Source organism: Struthio camelus, chromosome 4 (assembly GCF_040807025.1).
Source record: "Struthio camelus isolate bStrCam1 chromosome 4, bStrCam1.hap1, whole genome shotgun sequence".
Lineage (NCBI taxonomy): Eukaryota > Metazoa > Chordata > Aves > Struthioniformes > Struthionidae > Struthio > Struthio camelus.
The window spans coordinates 38,635,884-38,658,831 of record NC_090945.1 but is presented as its reverse complement, the minus strand read 5'-3'; the positions used below and the strand labels follow the sequence as shown (position 1 = coordinate 38,658,831).

At 39.3% G+C, this 22,948-nt stretch overlaps 1 protein-coding gene across 8 annotated transcripts in view; it reads right to left on the bottom strand.

The window, feature by feature from the left end:
* TRIM2 (tripartite motif containing 2) overlaps positions 1–10,494 on the bottom strand; it is a 92,770-nt gene extending 82,276 nt beyond the window's left edge. The window contains exons 1-3 of one of the 8 annotated variants that reach the window (XM_068942326.1): positions 9,796–10,324; positions 7,556–7,621; positions 2,750–2,938 (exon numbers count right to left, since the gene is read on the bottom strand). The gene's annotated coding sequence lies outside the window, so the exon portion shown is untranslated. The other 7 variants (XM_068942328.1, XM_068942333.1, XM_068942324.1 and 4 more) reach the window with 7 other exon arrangements.
* Positions 10,495–22,948: the final 12,454 nt, after the last annotated feature.

The window sequence follows — 22,948 nt, the reverse complement described above, 5'->3', positions numbered from 1 at the left end:
GAAGGCCAAAAGACAGGACTAGGAATTAAATATGATGATATTTAATTTGTCATTTGAATGTGAGTCCAAAATCCAATAAATAATATCTTTTTTATTTTCAAACAAAAATGTCTAGATAGATTTCTTGCATACGTTATCTGGGGGAAACAACTTAACATCTCTTGTAATATTACCTAATTAGCAAACATGAGGAAACTGTGTGTTCTGTCTCAGGCAAATAAAGAAAAACATATATGCAAAAGCAATCCAGTTGCCATCTGAATTGTTATAGGTTTTCTGAAGATATGCTGAATGAGAAAAAAGTAAAATCTCTGTTATAACGTGGATCCAGTGTCACTATGATGTTCTTATTGTAACATCAAATCAGTTCCACCTTGGTCTGCTTTTAGTTCTTATTTTTTACCTGCTGTTAAAAAAAAATAGGCATTTCTTTCAGCACTCAGTCTTCTCATTGCTCTACAAGTAATGAATATGCTGCCTCCTTCCTCGAGCTAGGACTCCCTGATTTCCGTTAAACAGCCACAGCTGCCTAATGCCGCCCAGTTCCCTGCCCTGGCCTTTGTGCTGACCCTGTCTGCAACATGGATTAAATTATAGCCTGCAGACTGCCATTCTATTTGCATGCAAGGAACAAAATCTTTTGTGAGGCAACACTGCACAGAAGCACTGTGCCTCTGCCTACTGTTTGGGTGAACAGGCCTTGAAAATAGCTGTGTATTCTCTTGTGTGTTTGTCAAGATCAGCAATACAGCATGTCTAAATGAGGCTTCTTGCTTTGAATTGACTATTGGTAGCTCTTGGTTGCTCTCTGACTCAAGATCTACCAGAAAGAGACTTCACAGAGAGCTCAGATCAGAAGGAGGCTCTGGTAATTCCTAGAATTAAGCAATTGCTTGGATTAATTAAGTTACCTTAAAGAGTTATTTCCTAGTCATTGTGAGGACAGGTAAAACAGCAAAAAGGTAAAACAGCAAAAAGCACAAGTCACGCAGAAAGGAAACGTATCCCCACTGGCATCCCCAGACATGATAATGCTCAAAACAAAACACATGTGAACCCCTTGATATTCCAGAGGATTCCAGAACAATAACAGACTAAAGAAGAGACTAGCCAATCTACGCAGCACCTCATTTAAGGACGACAAATGAGAAAGTGCACCCAATTCGGAATAACAAGACACAAGCACTTTGCAATACAGTGCAACTCCATAAAGGGAGTATTTGCAGATTCAGGACTCTGTTTAACTTTTCAATAAGGCAAAGAATTATACTTCCCCAGTAACATTTCAAAAAAATGAAACTGAAGAGGTATGGCCAAATCTTCCTTCCTTCCTCATCCCCAGTAATTTCAGTCTGTACAGCAAAATCCAGTACCACTTTTAAGGACAGGAAGAACCCACAGAGACTCTTAACACCATCCTCCAACAGCATGAATCACCATTCAGATTTCTTCTGAGAAATCTTGTCAAAGCCAGACTCAGGAAACTCTTTGCCACACGCAGCTACTAAATGTCATATCATCTGCGCAAGCAGCATTTTCTTCTTTGCCTTTTGTACATTTTTGGTGTATTTTGATAGCGTCACCTGTAAACATGGTAATCTCATGTTCCTGTATTAACTGCTTTCAGCAGTTAATAGATTGACTGTCCTTAGCAGCTGGGGTAAAGTTTTTCATGCGGGATGTTTGCCTTATTGTTAAAAAAAATTCAACCAATATCACGGAGTTATTCCTGAGAACAAGACTAAGGAAAAAGATTGCTTAGCATAAAAATATTCTGGTGCCTTTATCCAAGAACCACCCAAAATCCTATGCTTTGTAATAAGACCCTGAACACTAATCAATAGGGAGAAACTTTATGCCAGGAGAATGTCTTTTTTTTAAACCCTATGAAAACATATACTAACTTCACTGCATCCTAATGCATACTCATGTGGTTGCTGAATTTTTGACATGATGTAGGCAGCTTTCATTCTGTCCTTTCCTAATATTTGTGTAGCATATCACTGATAGCCTAAAAATATTTTTGTTATGCTGTAGATGGGTTGATATGAGTACATTTGCAGCTATTTTTAGTCTTACTATTTTAAACACATTAACAGAATTCACTAATATTTGAAGAAAGCCTGCTTTGGGCTGTTAGCTTTTGACACCATTTAAAGACTTTCGTCCTCGTTGCATTAGCAGCTAATGGGTCAAATCTCAACTATTTTTTCTTTCAAAAGTGATTCTACAAACCATCATAACATCTACCTCTTATAGGAACAACGCACACCTGGATTTGGGCACTGAGTTTTTTGTTGAATGGAACAAGCAACTAGAACAAATCTCTAGATTAGATGAAACCAAACAATGCACATCATTTCTTTGTGAAGTCTTTTCTTCTCTATTCCTGAGATTGTTTTCTACTCTCCTATGTAGTAAGGCTGAATCAGCAATTACAAGGAAGAGAAGATTGATAACACGTAAAGAGATAAAAATAGAAACCTCATTCAGGTAGGTATTTTGTTCCAAAACGAGAAACGTTTCAGATATTCTGTGTTGCCATCTAGAGTTGTCATTACTCAAGTTTATGTAAAAGGCTGCACCAGAGATGGGCGTAAGTAGAAGCCCCGTAACAGAGGAAAATGTTAAACAAGATACATCAAACCGGCTCAACAAGAGAGATCAGATTCAATTCACAAAGCACTGAAGGGAAGGCTTTAATGTGAGGAAAAGTATTCCTACAGGTGGCTCTCTCAGAAGACAGTACCTTTATATATTGCCCCATAAAAAATCCTCACTGTCAATATTGTTCTTTTTCTTGCATATTGTACCAGTATCTAGAGAGAAGTTAGCCAGCTTCAAGACCTCACGGTGGACAGGAACTGGGCTGCAGGCTGTGTCCCCTCTGTTGGTGAGCAGTAGTGGAAGGTCTTGGTCCAGAGCGAGCCAGCGGGATCTGTGCAGTGAATGAAGCCAAATGAATGGAAAAAAGAGACTCCCTTGTCACTGTATTTCTCCGAGTTGGCTCTTAGTGGGATCATACTTTGTCCATAGCAAATAAAATGGCTAACAATTGTTAGGAGCAACAATAGAGCCATTCATAGCGCCTTTTGGAAAATGACAGATAAAGTTTCTTGTACCATCCACACCCCAGCTGCACTCTTTATCAATTCTTCCTTCATTAAAGTTGTGCTATTTGAGCATCTGTTCTGAATCAGTAGATAAACAAACTACTGTGGACTTATTTGTACACGCAGCCATTGACAGACAGTGCAGTAAAGAGACAACAATCCACTGATCTAGAGAACTGCATTGTCAATGCGACAGGCAGCCCTACTCCTACTTTTAATCTCTGTGCCTGATTAAACCAATCGGTTGAAAAGCTCTCTTGAGCTCTCTGTAGTAAACACTTTTATTTAAATAGATCACCAGAAGCACAGATGATGATACAGTGATGTTTTGCCACTTCTTGCTCTGGCCACACTCAAATTTCCCTCAGTGACAAATGGAGGGGAGGTGTATTTCAAGAAAAAGACTTTTTCAGAGGATAGGCTCACAGTAGCGTGGGGTCTCTTTTACTGAAGCAGCTAAGGAACCTTTTCCCAGTTCCGTAAATTAGGGCTGCAAAACATCAACTCTAATTTCTTCTAGGGCTAGTTGGCTGGGGATCAAGGAGCACTAGAGAGCTTTCTTCTGACTGCCTTCCACTGCACTTGCATTCAGGTGATGTCCCCTGTGTGTCTAACTGTTCTCCAATCTTCAAACATAAAGCAAAGAAAATTTTTTTCAGAAAATATTTTAAGGGTAGAACCATTTCTTAAAAAAGATTACCTTAAGCCATTGTGACTTTTGTTGCCCCAAGGGCATAAACTCATGTTTGTTGAGCAACAAAAATAACAGTGTTTTGCATGGTTATCCTTCCCTGCCTACACTGATGATGACCAAGAAATGAGTATTTCTGGAAAAAAAAAAAAAAAAAACTAGCTGCAATTACTATTTCAGTGCATGAAAAAAAATCAAGGTCAGGATGAAGGCAAACCATCACGAGCTCCTAGGAATTACCATGAAAATAATTACTTCTTTTCTCATCAATAATTATTGATTTTTAGAAGGCCTCTGAGGTCCATGCAATGGTATTCATTATAAGCACGATACAAAGCTAGCCATGTTACAAGCCTCACTCTGTTACTCACAGCATGCTCTTAAAAACAAAATAAGCTGAACAAATTCTTTGTTTCCAATTTTAAATTGCACAGCCTTCATTCTGCAGGGAAAAATGACTTTGGCCATCCCACTGGGTGGAACACTATGATGGCTGGAAGCCCTGTCAGGGTAAAACTTTGCCATGAGAATGTGCACTATGAGTTACATTTATTTGTAGGATGGCTATATCTTGGGCCAGGGTTAATACGTATATTGCCTTGGGAACTCCAAACATGCTAATATAATGTGGGTGTTAGTTGATTTAATTCTTTAACCAATTTTCAGCCTCATTGATTCACTTTTACATAGCAATTACCTAATGCCTCGGCATTAACTAATGACTAATTTAAAATCTGTCTGAAGGCTGTACATACTGTAACAAGGCTACAACCACCTCTGGATTCAGATTTGTCAGTAGGCAAGCTCTCAGAATGTCAAGAGAACACAACCCCTATCCTTCTCTTTCAAAAACTAGCCCTGGCACCCAGGAGTAACCATTTCTTTGTGTTCTGCCAAGACAGAGCCAAAGACATGTATTTCAATGAATCTCTCTGTATTTGAAGAAGAATGCAACCCTAGTTGGTTCATTGCAATGCATGCAACAGAAAAAGCTTGCTTTCAGTATGTAGACTGGTCTTGGTTCTTAAACAACGCTTCTTGAACAAGTGACTTCCCACTGAATCAAAAAAATGAAAAACTTTCACGAAAGACTCCTCTAAATATAGAGAGGAGACACCATATTTTGAAGCCTTTAAATTAAGATTGCCCATCTTTCTGAACGACAAACAAGCTGCACTGATTTGGCTACTTCTGATTTACCATCTTTAAAAATCGAGTTATCACTTTCAGGAATGCTTTGAAATTAGTGAATGATAGGATAGGCTTTCTCAGCCTTCTTAGCAGTAATCCAGATCACTCTCAAGGATAAATTACTTTGCCTTCGACCTTCTAGCTTATCCATTTGGGAACTATATTATTGTCCCATTAAAAAAAAAAGAGGCACCTGTCCTATTATTCCTGAACTAATGAGTTCTGCAAAATCCTCCCAAAACACTAGCTAACCAGATTGATAAAATACTACTTTATCCATCAAGATCAAGAGGGATTTATGATTTATTGCATGCTTGCAAATAATCTTTCAGAACTGTTTTATTCATTGTTCCTGTTTGCAAGAAAGAAAAGACATTTGATAAGTACAATAGCCCTTCATGTTCAGCAGCTGGCATTCGTTTAGATTCTTCCAACTGCTTTATAGAAGAGACAACAGAGCCACTGTCAGAATATATTTAAATTTCAGCTGGTATCAATGCTCACTGTTAATTTTGAATATGTCACCCCGGATACACAACTTGCAGGATTAATGGAAAAGGCTATATTATTGCAAAGCATCATTTCAAACTGCAACCAACAAGAGTCAGGAAATTCAAGATATAGTATCTTTCCAACGGCAACTTGGTTCCTGGGCTTCTTTAGAATTTTTATTTCTGCATATACAACTAGGTTTATGTCCTCCGAACAAAAATGGTCCTTAGAAATCATAGTGGTTTGTGCAATAAAAATGTCCAGAAAAAATAGTTATGCAATATTGCTCTGTTATTAATGCACGTATTCAGATGCTATAGCCTTGCCACATGAAAGCAGAGTGTATAAATCAAATAAATGAAACATGAAAACCTTCAGAATGGAATAGTGTATTATAATGTGTCTTTGTAAATGAGAGGGTTTTTTTCAATGAGTTCTGATGGCAGAGTCAGTCCTAATTTATGGGTACAAGAACTGCCACCTACTTTACACCATAACTTTCAAATAAAAGGAGAGGGTTTTTTTCAATGAGTTCTGATGGCAGTCTCAGTCCTAATTTATGGGTACAAGAACTGCCACCTACTTTACACCGTAACTTTCAAATAAAAGGTAGCAGAAAAGGTGTGATTTCTCCTGAAATCTACTTGTATGATGGGTGATGAGCAGAGAGATGGGGAAGAATTAGTCTTACAGAAATTAGAGACAAGGACTCTCATTCCGTATTATGATCCCCACTTTTCAGATGCCTGAATCACAGTACATGATCCATGATGAGTCGGTTACTGTCTGATAATCATATGTCATGTTGTTGCTGTTTCATTCCAGTAATGAACATTTAAATTTAGATGGTGTAAAGAACCACAGGTAAACACACTTCATTAAATTAATAATGAATATTATTACACTACCAATTAAGTTCATCATAAATTTTATTAACTTAATAATTCATTCAGTTAATAATAAAAGAGTCTAATGATTTTAAGGTGAATCTTCATTGGTGACCCACAACTATTTTGTGATTGCAGTCATGTTTTGGTCAGTTGAGTTAATTTCAATTACTATCCTTCATTAACTTAATAGCTGAACATTAACAGCCTAAGGGAGGTACTGCCAGCGAATCAGAGAAATAATTTTGAAATAAGGTCATACTAAGTGTTATATAATTTTGTTATTTTAATTACACATAACCTCAAACTCGAATCTAGGCAGACTCTGGTATGCTCATGACCAATGCATTTACAACATACCATTGACATCTGTATTCCAAATTCAGATACAGAAGACAAACAAGAAAACTGGTAACTGTATGATAAGGGGTTTGACAGCTGGTCCACATATATTTGAAATATTTGCTGCTTCTTTCTCCTCTGGCTAAGTTTTTGCTTTAGTTTTAAAATAGCTTGTAACTAATCTAGGGCCAAACATTAGCTTCTAGTCCTATTCAGTACCTAGTTCAGTGAGCTTCCAGTAGTGTTCCCAGAGGTTATAATAATATTATTATGTGGAATAAAATGATAATGCTATTGCTGCAGTCAGAATTTCATATCAAATATAATGACAAATGTTTAATAAACTGACCTCACTAACTTGCATCTGTTGATAGTCTGACACTGCACAGGTTCTTAGGAAACAACTAAGCCTTGTATAATTGGATTTAAAATAAATTAAAACTGCTGATGAGCATACTAATTTATTTTCCTCAGATTTTCTCCTCATGCAAAGTCCACAGAAAAAAAAGTAATGTCTCTATTTTGCTATTCAAAATTATCAGGTGAAGATTAAATAGATTGCGTCTACATGAAGATTGCTGTTTGAAGATCAAATTCCGAAACTTAAACCTAGATACCTTTGTTGTAATTTGTTATATTACTTGGTACCTCAGTTACCTTGTTATTCCTCAACTAGATGAGCATACTGCCATTCTTCCAAACAGATTTAAGTCTTAGTAAATCTCAAATCACAAAAAGGATTGTGGAAAAGCAAATAGAAATTTGGAGAACACTGAAAGGAAAGAAGGAAGGAAGGATTAATTTCTGCAAGATGTTTATGGGAATTTGTCCTTACCTACCTCATTTGATTCATAATTCTTCTTGTAAGGAATTAGGAGAGAGAAGGAGTGATCCCAGAATATTGACTGGAAAGAAAAGACCAACAGAGATACTTAGTCTTTTCTATGTCTACAGAAAAAGAAAGCGGTCAAGGAACGTGAGGCTCTCAGTTTTGAAGAGTCAGGTGGTGAGGAGGGTCCCCTAGGAATAGGGGTGAAGGACATTAAAACACAGATGGAAAGTGTATTTCCTTGTAGAGAGAGAGAACTTGAAGCGACACAGAACTCCTGTCCTGAAAGGGAAGGGAAAAAAAAAAAAGAAACAAACACTGGAAAGGACTATATTCCTTTTCAGTACCTTAGTAAATGATGATGGATTTGGTCTTGCTGTTGACAGATCTACAGGGGGTACCTGTGTTGGCAGTGTACCTTGCATTTTGCACTTTGGGAAATACTAACAATTTTCTTAACTACAGCCAGTTCCTAACTGGCCAGTCAGGACTGGACTGGTGCATAGACTGGTATTCCCCTTCTTAGTCTACAGGTGAGGTCAACCTCAAGGTAAAAAGATTTTACCTGATCAACCATGTACACTGCCCAGCTTTCCTCAGCCCGAGGTAAAGGATCGGGCAGTTTCGCACCTCCTCAAAATATTTACGAGCGTGGAGGGGAAACAAAGCAGGCAATCACAGTTTCAGTGATCTAATTCTGTGCTGTTTACCAGGGTATACAGCTATCTGTGGGATGGATGCTGACACACCAGCAAGCATGGGAATGCTCAGGGTTCAGCACCTTCGAAGAAAGTTACAAAGCCTTAAAGCACAGAGCAGCAAGCGAGGCTCCAGCTCAGAGCTGCAGCACCAAGAGCTGCAGGGGTTCTTTAACATTCAGCAAGGATTTGCCTAAAAAGTCAGTGCGTATGCTGTCAGAATCTCACCATCCTTCAGCCTGTCAGTGAACTTTGCCTAGGCTTCATCCAGATCAATTTATAATCAGGCATAAAAGATTTGAGAGGAAAACTAGTATACGATGCAAAGTGCAACAGAAAAGGCAAAAAGCTGCTTTTTTTTTTTTGACATCTGTAAGAAAGATCCCTGAGCAGATTTTAAATAAAATACCTCTGAAATTTTTCAGTTTATGTCCCAAATCTTCCCAGGAGAACTTCTGAAAGGATTCAGGGCACGTATGAATGATTTCTCTACGTTTTAGGGACTTATGTAGGGGCTTTCAATGTTTAATCCAGGCAAGCAGTGGATTAACTGCTTTCAGCTGAGAGTCTGCCAGCTGACAACCTTTCCCTGCACACATGGCATTTGATGTCTGCCATTTTAATATTTTGACATTTTTGTGAAAGACATCGTCCTGAAAGGTCACCACTTGTCTGAGCAGTTGGCTGGCTGCCATTCAGCCTTGGGAAGCTTAGCTTCACCAGCTGCCATCAAAAATGACCATTTTCATAGCTAAGTTTCAGGGAAGCTATGAATTTCTGTTTGTCTATGAGGAAAAAAGGAGATACAAGAGGAAGAGCAGCCGCCCCAAACCACCTTTCAGTTGTTGCAATGAAGACCCATTTCTATGTAAACATCTGTAAGATGAGAATGAAGTTTTGCAAAAGTGGCTTCTAAACAACAGATTGGTCAAATATACCTGTGTTGTAACAGCGGTATCAAGGGGGTTATACCACAAGTATGTTGAGCCCTGTACTTGCAGCAACAAATACAACATAAATAGTTGCTTCCAAATCAGTTCATGACAGTCACCTGTTAACTGTGATAATGGCATTTTCACATGCCTCATAAAACGCTTGCAGTACCATCACGGTCCCCAAGAAATAACAAATCCTGTAAATAAAGCAAGAAATGTGACACAGCAACTCAAACAAATTGGCTACAGCCTCCATTTCTTGTGCAATTATCTGACATTTGCACTCGGTACTGATTACAGAGTGTTTCCAATAAGCACATTTCATTCACAGCATAATAAGAGCTCACCAGCTATAAACTCAGTAAGACAATGGCACTACAGAAGTTTTGAATTAGAAAGAAGGCTCTAAAAATCAAGATCCTGTTTCTACAGTGCCATGAGACTAAAAAACAGTAACAAATACCAATTCTCTTCTGTACGGTATCATCGCAACACTGAGAAGCCTGCCACTCCACTGCTTTCTGACCACCATACTATCCTGCCTTCATGCCATAGAGCAGATAAAGATCCTCTTCATGTACAGAGTGAGAGACTGGTGAAAAACATGCATCGCTCACCGTGCTATGTTCATTGTTCTTATCAGCTCAGATGCAGGCTTACTGGTCCCCCTTAGGATGACATTTTGTTTGTGCTTCTAATCATAAGGTACTGTCGAGTTTCTTAATTAGAAGTCCAGTTCTGCGTTTATGGATTTTTCAAGAAAAGATTCCAGGTGAAAAAAACACGGTAGATTTCTCTCCTGTGTGTTCACAAGCAGTCTATTAATGCTGAAGGAGCTTTCTCACTGTGTATCTCGTATTATCTAAACGGAAAACCATCTATCTAGAAACGCTCCCTGCATTTGCTTGACTTCTCCCCTCGCAGACGAAGCGGCAAACAGACATCCCAAAAATCAGCGAACACAACTGCAAACTATTTGTTTGTATGCCTTTCTCTCAGTAGCTCTTGCACTGAAAGCCAAAACAGTACTGCAGAGCAGCACTCCCTGCGAGAACGAGTTCAGCTTTCATCTCTCCGCCGTCTCAGCCAGAACACTGAGGTAGAAACCTTAATTAGCAATCTGAAAGCAGCACATAGGCAAGGAATACTTACATTTGCAATGTGTTTGTGATATTTGCTCGCTGATCCAGTGACTGCTGATTACAAAGAGAAAGAGCTTTTTAGGCTGCCTTTCAAGCCTAGTAGCAGTGAAAAGGAGGCTGTCGTCTGAAAGCTACTCGTTTTCTATATGCTGTGCTCTACTTGCTTCCCATGTGCATACAACACAGCTGCCAGATTTAATAACCATGTCAGCCTACTTTCCCCATAAAGCTGCAGAGAGATGACAGAATAAAGATGAAGTAGCCAGCACATTAATCTGTAGTTATGGCCGCACTAAGCCTTGAATGAATGTCACAGTTTTATTGCCCTTGAAGAAAAAAATAAATCAACACTATTTGTCTGTTGAAGGAACTATGCAAAAGGATTTCAGAAATGTTTATTCATACTTGCCCCAGTGACATTTTAATACATTAAAGAAATTGCTCATTTATTCCTCAGTTAAAAAATCCTAAATCTCAAGTTAATTCTCTTTTTAGTACCTCCTCATCTTTCAGCATACATTTTTCCTGGGAGTGTATACTTGTACCCAAAAAGAACAAAACCATTAACTGACAAATTAATCAAGATTCACTCCTTCCCCGTTCCGCTCGGGAAGGAAGCATTTCCATACCTGCCTTTGCTGATTTCTTTCGGGGGGGGGGGGAAAAAAAGTTTAAAATGGGGAAAACTCTCATTTACCATTTCAATTGTCCCAAGCACAGTGGTTCCTAGAGCACTGGAGTTCAGTATTTGCTGTGGTCAGGCTCAGTTCACTGCCAAGGTAGAGCTTTTCCATACCTCCAGCTGCAAAACCAGCTCCATGTGAGGGAAGTAAGAGCAAAGTTTACATGACAGGAGGATGGTGCTGGTCACACAATCAAAAACTACAAACTGAAAATAAACCCAGAAACGTACAGTCGAATTTGTAACAATGTAGGGATGCCACAGAGATCATATAACATCTGTGCGTGTCTTTTCGCTCTCATTTATATTCCCTTCACTTCCCTTGGAGGCACCTGCCTCAGCGGGGAGCCGTTTCTGTGGAAACTACGGACAGGCCGTTTTCCCCCTGAGAAACCGTTCCTATGGCAACCTTACATAATGTATATGGCCTAGATTCTTTTCTAAAATAATGTAACGCCACAATTCTAATTACAAAATCAAGAGCTGATCTGATTTGGGGACAAGAAGTGCAGTTATTTTAAAACTGTATTAGAAAGGTAGGATAAAACCCCCAAATGTTACTACTAATTAAGTAATAGCTTAGGGGGCACTGCCACTGCATCACTCATAAAGACAAAATAATCTGTAAATTCCAGTCAACTAAGTCTATTACTTAGCATTTGTGGGAAGTGAGGAGGAAGGGAGACATTTAGTTGACATTATGGCTCAATGTAGCAATCAATACTGCATATTAAAGTGCAGAGGGTTTTTTCCCATGTATTTATTCTCCCAGCAACAAGGATCTCACTTAATGACATAAACCCACATGCGGCACACATCTACCCCATTCAAAACTGAAATGTCAGCTTCAAAGTCACTCATTAGCAAACTGTGCAACCTTAAAATGTGAGGAAGTGCCTGAAAGGAGCTGTACGAGTCAGTGAGGCACAGAATGCAGCGGAGCAGAAACAGCAAAGGCACATTGCTGTTCACATGACTTTCTTCTCAGCTCAGAGGAGACAAACCTGCCCGCATCCACTGTGGGGATCTACCAGATCATATTTGGAAGAAGGGACAGTTAGAGCCCTGGTCATGGCGTTGTGCAGCCTGGGGGTGGGGGGTTGCCTTGAAGTCAGCAGCTGAAGACCTGCCTGGGTTGGATTTGACATGAAATGGTAGTCACATAACAAATGTTTAGTGACCCTTGTGAAATGGGTAGGCAGATGTCTTCCCTTCCAGCCTGCCCTGCAGACAGTCCCCTTATTGGTAGTACGAATCAAAAGTCTAATAGTGTGGAAGGCTGAGCTACCTACTTACATCTGCACAAAATCAAGTGATTTCAGTTTGAAGAATGGTGTTGGGGAAACTCGAGTAAAAACCTGCTTCTGAGGTATCTATGCTGTGACTCAGTGGATAAAGATCTCTCCTGATCTGTCAATCTAGCAAATTTTATTGGAATAAAATATATTAATATATATGGAGTCTGATTTTTCTCCTCTACTCCTATACAGAAGATGAACAGAGAAGAACACTCTGCCCACAGAACATTTCCTCAACACTTAGGCAAAGTCTTCGTGAACTCCACTGTGCAGCAGGGCTCTCCAGATCGGACAAGGCAGGCCGGAAGCACTGCCTCAAAACCTACAGTGCTTATGTTCCTTTCCTGTGTAGTGGAGACACTTTTACAAAGGAGACTTATGCTCTCTGAAGGCAAAGGGTTATTTAGGATGCTGCTTCTCAGAGCTGGTGCTCAAGAACCAAGACCAAGGTTTCACAACAAGCTGCTGGTGCCACAAGCGACAGAACAAGGGATGTTCCATAATCCAAAATCCCCCAAAGGGGTTTTCCTGTATTGGGGAAAGTTTGAGCTTTAAATTAAACAAGAAAATCCCTCTACAAATTGCACTGAATACCCAAAGTGATCTATAAAGTAAGTCTATTTAGACAAACAAGCAGATCAGTACATCTTGAATTGGTCCTTTTTGTCTGCAAAACTCAAGTGTTCCAAGAGGATGTGAAAGCATCAAACATTTTATCTCTTTTACACTTTAAAACAAGGAGATCTGGTGCACGGTGTTAACTCCAATTGGATTTGAGAAAGTTCACCACCACCAGCGCACCCTCTATACCTTCGAGGACTGGAACTTTTATGATTTAATCAAACATCACACACCAAGTCAAAGGTTACACAGGAGTCAGACGTCCCTGACTTCAGATCTTTGAACCACAACTCTCATGTTCTATCCACTGGACATACAAAACACAGCGTATCACTAATAATCTTTTGCCTTCTCAAACTAAACAATGGAAATTAGAAAACATTTTCAATAACATTTCTATATCCACTTTGAAATGAACCTTATATACACAATTACACTATAATTAGACAATGTCTAATGAAATACATACTTAGTAGCCTTAGGAAGAGAAAAGCAGGAATATTCCTATAAATTATATTCCATATAATATTCCAAGAAAAGCAGGAAAAGTTTTCTTGAGGAGATCAGAAAGAGCTGAGCTGTCACTAAAACTTGTGTAGTTCTGATAGTTTTCCTAGGTAAAACCTTGAACTTCAAAGAGTACATTGCGCAAAGACAGCAACAGGGACAAATTGATAAATTAATATTATAACAAGAGAAGGTAAAGAAATGAAGTTAATAATTTACTAACAAATAGAAAGAAAGATATGCCATAGAGTGAGAAAATTCAGCTACTTTTTATAGCTGTACCAACTCTCCCAACATGGTTTATCAGCTTGAGCACAGCAAAAGCTGACATAGCTGCATGGCTTCTGGACCGAGCTAAGTAACATCTAGCCAGCTCAGCATGGAACCAGCTTCAACTTGAATTCATCTCCATTTACGTCTGTAAATATATTCCATGTATTCAGTTCATAGGCACTTTCTGCTTCCTCAAGCATAGAATAGGCTGTTTGGGCATCAGGCTGAGGAGTGGCCATCTCACTAGGTATCAGTATATCTCCAGTAAGAGATGGCCGGCCTTAGTCCCTGCACTTAGGATCTTGCCCAAGTTCAGCCAAGGAGATAGTCATTACGGGGATTAAAACTAATCTGATTTCATCTAGCCTAGAACACAGGAAACAGATCAAAGGTGGATTTCTGCCTTGGTTTCTCATGGCTTTCAATTTCATTTAACTCTCCCCACTGCAGGCCTGCCTACTTCTTTCCTTGTTTTAGAAGCAGAAATCATTGCCAAGGCTCTGGCAGCCAGGCCCAAAAATAGTGACAAATAGTGTAAGCTGATCTGGCAGGCTTCATTGAAGGCAAATTAAACACTGACAGTCCCCAAGGTTTTTGTGATATGATTGCATGACATGGCCAATGAACTAGTCACTCCCTAGGGTGAGGTGCAGAGATGATGTTCAAATGCCTGGAGAGTGGAACATAGACTGTTTTATGAAATTACACATTATTACAATGTGACATGCAAAGCATTATCTCTATGCAAGGTGCTTCACCTCAGATAAACCCTGTGAGTAGCTAAATACAAGTCGTCTTATTCCTAAGAGGGCTGCATGATGTAGAAAAATAGAGAGACCTGCATAAGGCCAAAGTGGGAACTTAAATCGTTCAGCCCTGAACTCAGGACTTCATCTTTTTTCTTATGCAATGTCCATAGCTCTCATCTTATTTAAAATTATTTTTTGCAAGACTTATTTGAGAATGGCCCTCCATTTATTGGGTCCAGTATTACTGCATCAGAACATGAACAGCTAGGGCTTTCTCTGTTTGTGTGTCCTGGCTACAAAAGCCTCCTAGTTCTACTTCTGACAGTTTTCTTTTCTCTACAGGGTGATGGATCTCTAAGTTTCTAATCACAAAAACTGCAAGATAATATTTCCTTTTTCAGTCTAAAGACTGTCACATATTTTTCCCTTATATCACTGGACCAAATAAACTGATCCAATCCAAAGTGCTGCCACTTAACATTCTGTTACTTGACCAGTTCTGTACCTGCTTATCTCAATGAAATACACATGGACTCAAATGCTTTTACACTGAAATTTAACAAAAACAAAACAAAAAACAATATGAAAAGAAGAATGGTAGCCAGTGATCTTGATCGGATTTGTAGCTGCAGAATGGATATAGCTGAAAGAAGCCACACTGGATCAAACCAGCTACAGCAGAGGTGGCAGCATTAAGGAATCCACTTTGCATAACACTGACCAACAGAAGACTAAAATTTGCCATTGACCATTTGAAGTTATAGAATTCTAGTAGTGAAGTGAAAGGTGAAAGCTTCATCCATCCACCATGCCATATTTTATCTAGAAAGGCAGGAAAACCAGATATATAACCATTAACATTATAACTGAAAAGTGGGAAGTAATTCTGCAAGGTTCCATTGAACAGAGGGTTTCTCATTCAGTCAGATAATTCTCTGATTTCACTATTTCTCTGCTAAAGTCTGGATTACATCTATAGGCATAAGTTTGGAAGAGAAAAAAATAAGCACGGCTGAATCTATCTCAGGCTGAGAGAGCACTGCATCCAAGAGGCATAGCACGGCTTCTTGGTTATATCATGTTTTTAGTCACATGCAAGATCCCTTTTCAGGGCTGTAGGTATGCCTTGAACAGCCACTCATGATTTCAACCACATCCTGACATGCTTTAACATAGTTATATATCTAGCAAAAGCATCTTGAACACAGTCCACTAATTGTCTTGTGTGCATAGGTCCACCCAGCCTTTATTAGTAATAGTAAGCAAACTGAACAATTTTATTTACTATAGGACAGCAGGTAAGAGACAGCCGGTGGAACTGAGGTGTGGGCATACACACAGGAAAATGCATCTTTAAAAGGGATATAAAATATGGTTTTATTTGGAACACAAATGAGCAGTTGGTCACACAATTCTGCCCTTGTCTTGTCCATCTTCCCTATTCTCTCTGCATTTTAGTGCCTCCACTTACAAAACACAGGGATTACTCAAAGCCATCACCATAACCAGCACTCACGACCTCTCCATTTAGCACTTTCAGCCTGGGAAGCTAGAAAAGGAATACAAAATAACCACATTTAGTTCCCCTGCTTCATCAAGTCAGCATGGAGACACTTTATTGAGGCATCCTGCTGTGACAACATTTGTGCCCTAGCAGTTCTCAACTGAAATGGATGCTTCCAGATTCCAGAGACATCCAAAGCAGCACTAACTTAACTGGAATGCCTTTATGTAAGGAAATAAGTTAAAACACATAAACCAAAATTATCCACCAGGAAAATCATATTCCATTGTGACTAACACATTCAGCTAGCTAGACCTCTTTATGACTTTACCTCAAATTTAGAACGAGTTGAGTAACTTTCTGGGTGTGGGGGGCTTCCAAGAGTGGAAACGATGGAAGCACTTATTCAAAACACTTGTTAGTCAACTTTTCCAGCACTCCAATCCAAATCAGCTATTTAAGTGGATTACTTATAATTTAGGCACCACACACTATGCCATGCCTGCAAAAATTAATTCCCAGAGAGAACCAGAGTGCTGCAGAAATCATTGTGCATTAAGATGAAGATTGTTGGAGGAGGGAGGAAAGTGCTACAGCGATGCATATTAGCAGTACTGTTCCTCTCCTTCAAATTTTGCAGAAGTCCATGCACAGAAAGTTCCAGGGTTTCTGGAAGTAAGAGAGCTCTAGATCAGTGAGAAGGAATCAAAGATATGAGTTTTTTCCTGCCGTCATTTTCCCTAGATAATGTAGAGATTTATTTAGACAGATCTCAGATAATCCCAGTGCCTCGAAGTAATCTTTTGACTGTAGGAGGTACAAACTCCACCCTGCTGCTAGGCCGAGACTGAAATCACTGACTAGAAGACAACCTCCTGGTTTCCTACTGCTCTTGCATTTATCCCAGAAACTGGCTTCTGCCTTGACCTGTAGAGCTTTTTCATCAATTTATCTCATTGTTCCCTTCAACCTGAAGCTTGAGAATTAAAAAACACAACCATTTTTTTCACCTTCTCCAAACAGTCCTGCTCCAATAGATAGCATCCATAAGGGAATCCTGGGTGGGAAAACGTGTTAATGTTCAGCTTTCAACCAGGCATCTAAGTTCCCAAAAGCAAGAAGATTTGGACAAAGTCCTATGCTCAGTGTTTTCTATCAGCTATTTCTACACTGAGTCTGAAGGCTCTTCATTGATTCTATAGGGTACCTAATTCTGGTGTCCAGGCTTAACCTGTGAGAGCTAAGCACAATCCTTACTGTGGAGTCTAACTGAGATTCTTTAAGTAGACAGTTTGCATCTGAAAGCAGAGCAGTTGTATTAAAGGATCTCATGTTATTCTTATTTCTTTGCAGATTCACAGTAACATCCCAGGGTGTACACAGGTCAGAGGCACTCTCCATTTTATTCAAGGATACACATGTTCCACCACGATCCTTGAACACTGAGTACAGCCATCTTCCCACTTTCTCAGTTCAAAAGCAGTATCATATGTATCTAAGTATTTCTGTGCTAGGAATTATTAGATACGAAATGATTCTGCTTTGCTGAAGAACATTATCCCTTGTGTAACGTAAGTTTTCCAAGTTTTGTTACAATCATGAGTACGTCCAAGCAAGAAAAAAAAAAACAAGCAACTACTATAACAGGACTCATTATAGACAAAATGGGTTTGAAATCTTAGTGACAACTCACTTAAAGCAGATAAAATTCTTTTTCTTAGCCTCAGAATTTATTTGGTTTGTAATCATGTAAAATGAAATGGGATGGGTAGAGCCCACATTTCTCAAGTAAAAGATTGTCTTGAATCTGCGTTTGAGCAGCTAGTGCATGGTGGCTTTGCTCCTTTTTTAATTAAGGAAACTCTATTACTATTTTCCATACAAGCATCATCATCTTGCTACGGACTGTTCACAGCTCACTATAAAATTTTGAGAGAAACACTATACTAGTCAATAGCTGGGCCTAGCTAAACTTACTGCTCTAATTACAGCATTTGTTGCTTTTAGAGACTTTACTGAAAACATCAGAGATGGTGAGATGGACATTTTCACTTCATGCTCTCTCAAACCCTCAACCCTTCATTAAGCCCCTTACTAAGCATGGTTCATCCTGGCACCAGCTGGCACCATAGCTGCACTAGGGACAATTAAGCCTGGTTATCCAGACCATATTCAGAATCACTGACTAATGGAGAAGATCATGGTCATAACCACTCCCTGATAAACAACTGGCTGTTGTGATCAGGTCTACAGGTTTGCACCCTTCTTTCTTTGCCTCATCTGTTCCTATAAGTGCAAACAATGGATGCATTGCAATTACTCTGTGTTGCCAGGCTGCTTGGAATAGAAATTGTACTACCATCTTTTGACAGTAAGGAGAACTACACCTTTAGAGTGTCTCCCTTCTGTATTAAACCACTGCAGTAAGTAATCTTTAATTCAGTGACTGAAACATAAAAATCCATTCAAATATGGAGACACAGGATGACCATTGTAGTCTACGAGCTAAGTCCTTCACAAAAAGTTTAGCTTCAACATACTCATAAAAAGGCCTGTAATTCTTTTTGGACAATCACAGTGTACCCAAGAAAACATCAGCAGTCTTAAATGTGCCAGCTTCAGTACATCTACATCACCTTCTTATGCCTTAGCAAATTGACCGGAAGCAACTCTGCTATTAAAGCTCCATGTTCCCCCTAGCAATTCCAGTTTGTACGACTACAGTAGTGCTCAGGTCTTGGGTGGATCAGTACAGATCAGAGCTGGTAATTGAGTACAGACTCTTACATTGTTAATGAATAGCTTATATTCAGAAGTGATGGACATTACCACTTCCTGAAATGCACAGTGATCTATGCAAAACCACTTCATTTTCTAGGGAGAAGGTGTCATACAGAATCACAATCAACTGTCCTGGTTGGAAGACTTAGCATCAAGGATTCTTCCACTTTTATGCCTAGATAAAGTCCTTCTGAAACAAGCCAGTAACACTGCAGAAGCTCATAACAGATCTTCTGAGGCTGGTTAAGCCACTTTTTATAAACACAATGCACAAATATAAAATCTTCATATTTTGAAACCATGCCAAAACATGTTATTGACATTTTTAGGCAACTGCGGATGAATCTCATGGATTCATAGCAGGCAAATTCCAAAGCATTGCAAATAGGCAAATATATCTAAAACCCACAGATTACAAGTAAAAATGTACAGCTTTGGGGGAAGAGTGTTTAATAATATTTCGCTACATACCAGCAAAGGTTCTGCTGGATATCTGACAACAGAAATACTGGTTTAGTACCCCATAATCTCACAACAGCATTTTTGCCAGTCCCTGAAAAGAAACCACTGACATTTTGGGTGTGCATTACAGCATGTGTGGTTTAGTAGTGCTTTACCACTTCATAAATTCAGGGCAAAATCCTGATTTCCTTGAAGTCAATGAGAGATTTGCTACAGGCCTCAGTGGAGCTGGGCTTTCACTTACAATATTTAAGAACTGGGTCTATGGCTTGGAGAAGAGCAAAGGAGAAGGTTACAAAATGTTCAGTTTTTTCCATTGCATTTCTTTTCCATCCTCTGAGTAAGTGATGAATTACAGGGGAAGAACATGGGAAAGAACAAAAAAAGAGAGGGAATGCTTGAATCTGAATAGAATCCCAAGGAAAGCTTGGGCAGCTTTCAGATACAGGTATCCCCAAAAAACAGTTTTCTTCAGTAACAGCTAAACCCAGAGCAGAGTTTTTTTGTCCGAGAACTGGATCCCAGTCGTGAAACTACCAAATTGTCCCTACTGCTTGTTATCTGAAGCCATAGATAGATATAAATGTTTGCTTTTATTTCTTTTGGCTTGCTTTTGCCTCTATTAACTTTGTTGTCTAAATATTTAGATTATGTAAATAAAGTATTCCTCTACTTATAACTAATGGAATATTTCAGGTTAACTGGCAAAAAAAAAAAATTCCATTCTGATGGGTGTGGATGATCATTAAGACAACCGTATTGGACTTGTTCTTGGGGAGCCAGTACCCCATCACAATTATTTATTCAGAATAACAAAAAAGTGAGAAAGAAAGATCTCCTCTTTTCTACTGTGTTCTGCCTGGCTGGGAAGCTGGCAGTGCATTATCACTGTGGAGGAAATGTCCTCCCCATCAATTAACATCAGATGGGGCTATCCCAGCATGCAAGAGAACCGTGGCAAGAATGCCAGGACCTTGCGGATCACCCAGGCCTCCTCAATGATTCATACCATACTACTCCATTTTGGCCAGGTAGTACTTGGTGAGGACCCAATACATACATATATATTCCTAAACTGCACCAGAAAGATTTTGAACATCCCCTGGTATCAAGTGCTGCTGCTCCCTGCTCAGCAGTAAGGCTCTGATAAGAGATGCTCCTCCCTCTCAAAAAGAAGTCATCAATCACAAGCTCACAGTATGACAAGACTGCAATGCAGGCAGCAATTTCCCATGCCTCCCCTCTTTAGGGGGGATTATTAGCTTCATTATCATCATTGTTCTTTCCTAGCACTGTTGATATGACTCAAATAACCAGACAAATAAAAAAAAACAAAGATTTGAAAGGTTATGTGCTACCAGTTATGTACTACTAAGCTGTGGTTATTTATGTACTTTGTGTCATGTTTGAATAGAGAAGTCTCTTCTAACAATTTTGGACTTTCCACTTACCATACTCAAAAGAAATATTTGTGGTGAAATTCCAAACATTCAGAATGTGGATTCCTTCCTATTTCACTGGGAAATCTGAATCAGAACCCTATTGAAAAGACCTATCACACAAAATTAAATCCATTTTCACGGAAAACTGATCCACAAAATGGCAATGTTCACTGCACAGGCAAGGCAGTATTTTATGATTTTCACCAAAACAATTTCCACGAGTTCAACAAAAAGGCTACAAGTAAATTCTGAGATTTCTCCACATGCTACAGCTTCAAACTTATGATCCACATTTGATCCTAAATGCCTGGTAGGTCTAGGTTTTGATATGCTTTTGTCTCTCATACCATTTTTCTTCAAACACTCGGGCTTCTTTTTGAAATGTAATAAAACTGCCCACTTCATGCATATATGTGTGAACTTTTTTCTAGAACAAAAATACCTGAAAAACAAGATGACAGCACAAGGAAAAAGCTGAAGAGCTATTTAAAGAGTTAGGGTTGGCAGCATGTTCTGGAAAACGCTGAAGAGTTTGTGGAATAAATCCCATTTGGCAAGTTTAGAGATAAAAGAGTCCAGCTGCTTTCAAACACCAAACACCCCACTTAAAAGTCTCTAAAATTGCAGAAGCATCTTAAATTGACACAACATATCATCCTCCCACACAAAACAAGAACAGCAACAAAAGAACCACAAAACATTCCTATTCAGATGGACTGTGAAGCTAGCTGCAGTACGTCTGTTCCAGGCAGTTTGTCAAAGAAAATGGTCATACCCAACAAAGGGCATAGGGCTGAGGGATTTTATGATGCTTCGGGCAACTGCAAAGCTAGGCAAGGAGATGAAAGCAGTCATGCTGCAGAGGGACATGGAATAAGGAACTCGGCTGAGCCATAGGATGATTGGAATCCTTTGCCAAAGCTTTTCTATCCACTTGATTAGAGCCTTTCAATGAAAATCTCACTGAACATCAGTTACTGATTTAGGCCTTGATTCAAAGTTCACTGATGTCAGCGGTGACTTTCTGCTACCTTTAAAGGGTCATTGGATCGTATACTAAAAGAATAAGAAAAAAAATACGTAACATTTCTTCGCTGTGCAAAACACAAAAATATAGCAAGTTTAGGAACAGTCTGTTCAAGTACTTCATGACATCTAGGGCATGAAAATACAGGTATGTAAAACACACTACTAGCAAAAATTGGAACTTGGAAGTACCTAACATAGGGCCTAGCTCCTTCATTGTAATGGGAGAAGATACTCAACAGAACAATCTGCAGTTATGGCAAGAATATTGTCTTTTTAATCCCAATGAGAATCTGTATTCTCAAGGTATGGTTCCCTGTCATTGTTCCTTCAACAGGAGATCCAGCTTCATAGGTTTCTAGCTCTGCTCCTCACAGCCACAGCCCTTTGGCAGAAGTGAGCACCCCCTGAGTGCACAGTCCAACCACTCGTGCGACTGCACTCCAAAACAGACTTGCAAAATGGGTTGGCCCTACTTAACTTCTCAACTTCTGAAATGGCTGGACATAGAAGGTGCAAGCTTGAAAGGCGAAATGGCTAAATAAGAAATGACTTCAAATTTTTCCAGTTAAAATGGAATTTGCTTTGACTGATCTGCTGAAAAAACAGTCTTTTTATGCTTTATTGAGTATTTTCCCTCAGCTTGAAAGGAGGCAGCTAAGGAACATCATGCTGTGCTTGTGTACAATTAACTTATCCAAGCAATGAAACATTCAGTGAAGAAACAGAACAGGCCTTTCTGTGATACGTAGATTTTCATACTGTGCTTCAGCAGTGCTGAACATCCAGTATGTAAAAAGTACTATAGCTCCCAAGATCTGCCTTTTTTTTTTTTTTTTTTTGGGGGGGGGGGGGGAAGGGGGTTGCATGTTACCTCAACAGTCTCTGTAAAATACCTGAAGGAATTACAAAAGCAGTAACACTGCAGGAAGCTGGTTTTCATTCAGTTAATCAATATAGGCACTTGGGCTTCAATCCACAAAGGGATGCCTACGTATCTCTGTGGATCTAGGTCTTTAGAATGAGGGTGAGAGTCAGCTCACTTCAGAGGGTCTGTGTAATTTCTTGCACGTTACCTCAGCCCTATGATTTCAGTTCTCTGAAGAGCTCCAAAGTGGCTGTCAGAGCAAATTTCATTTTATCTCTCCTTCTGCAAGACATGTCTCTTTCCAATACTACACCTGGCCTTTAATTTGCCAGCAGCTGCTTTGCCAGAAAAGCAGTCTTGCTTTTATCAGCTTGTCACATCCCATTGTTTGAACAACATGTTACACTGATTCAAC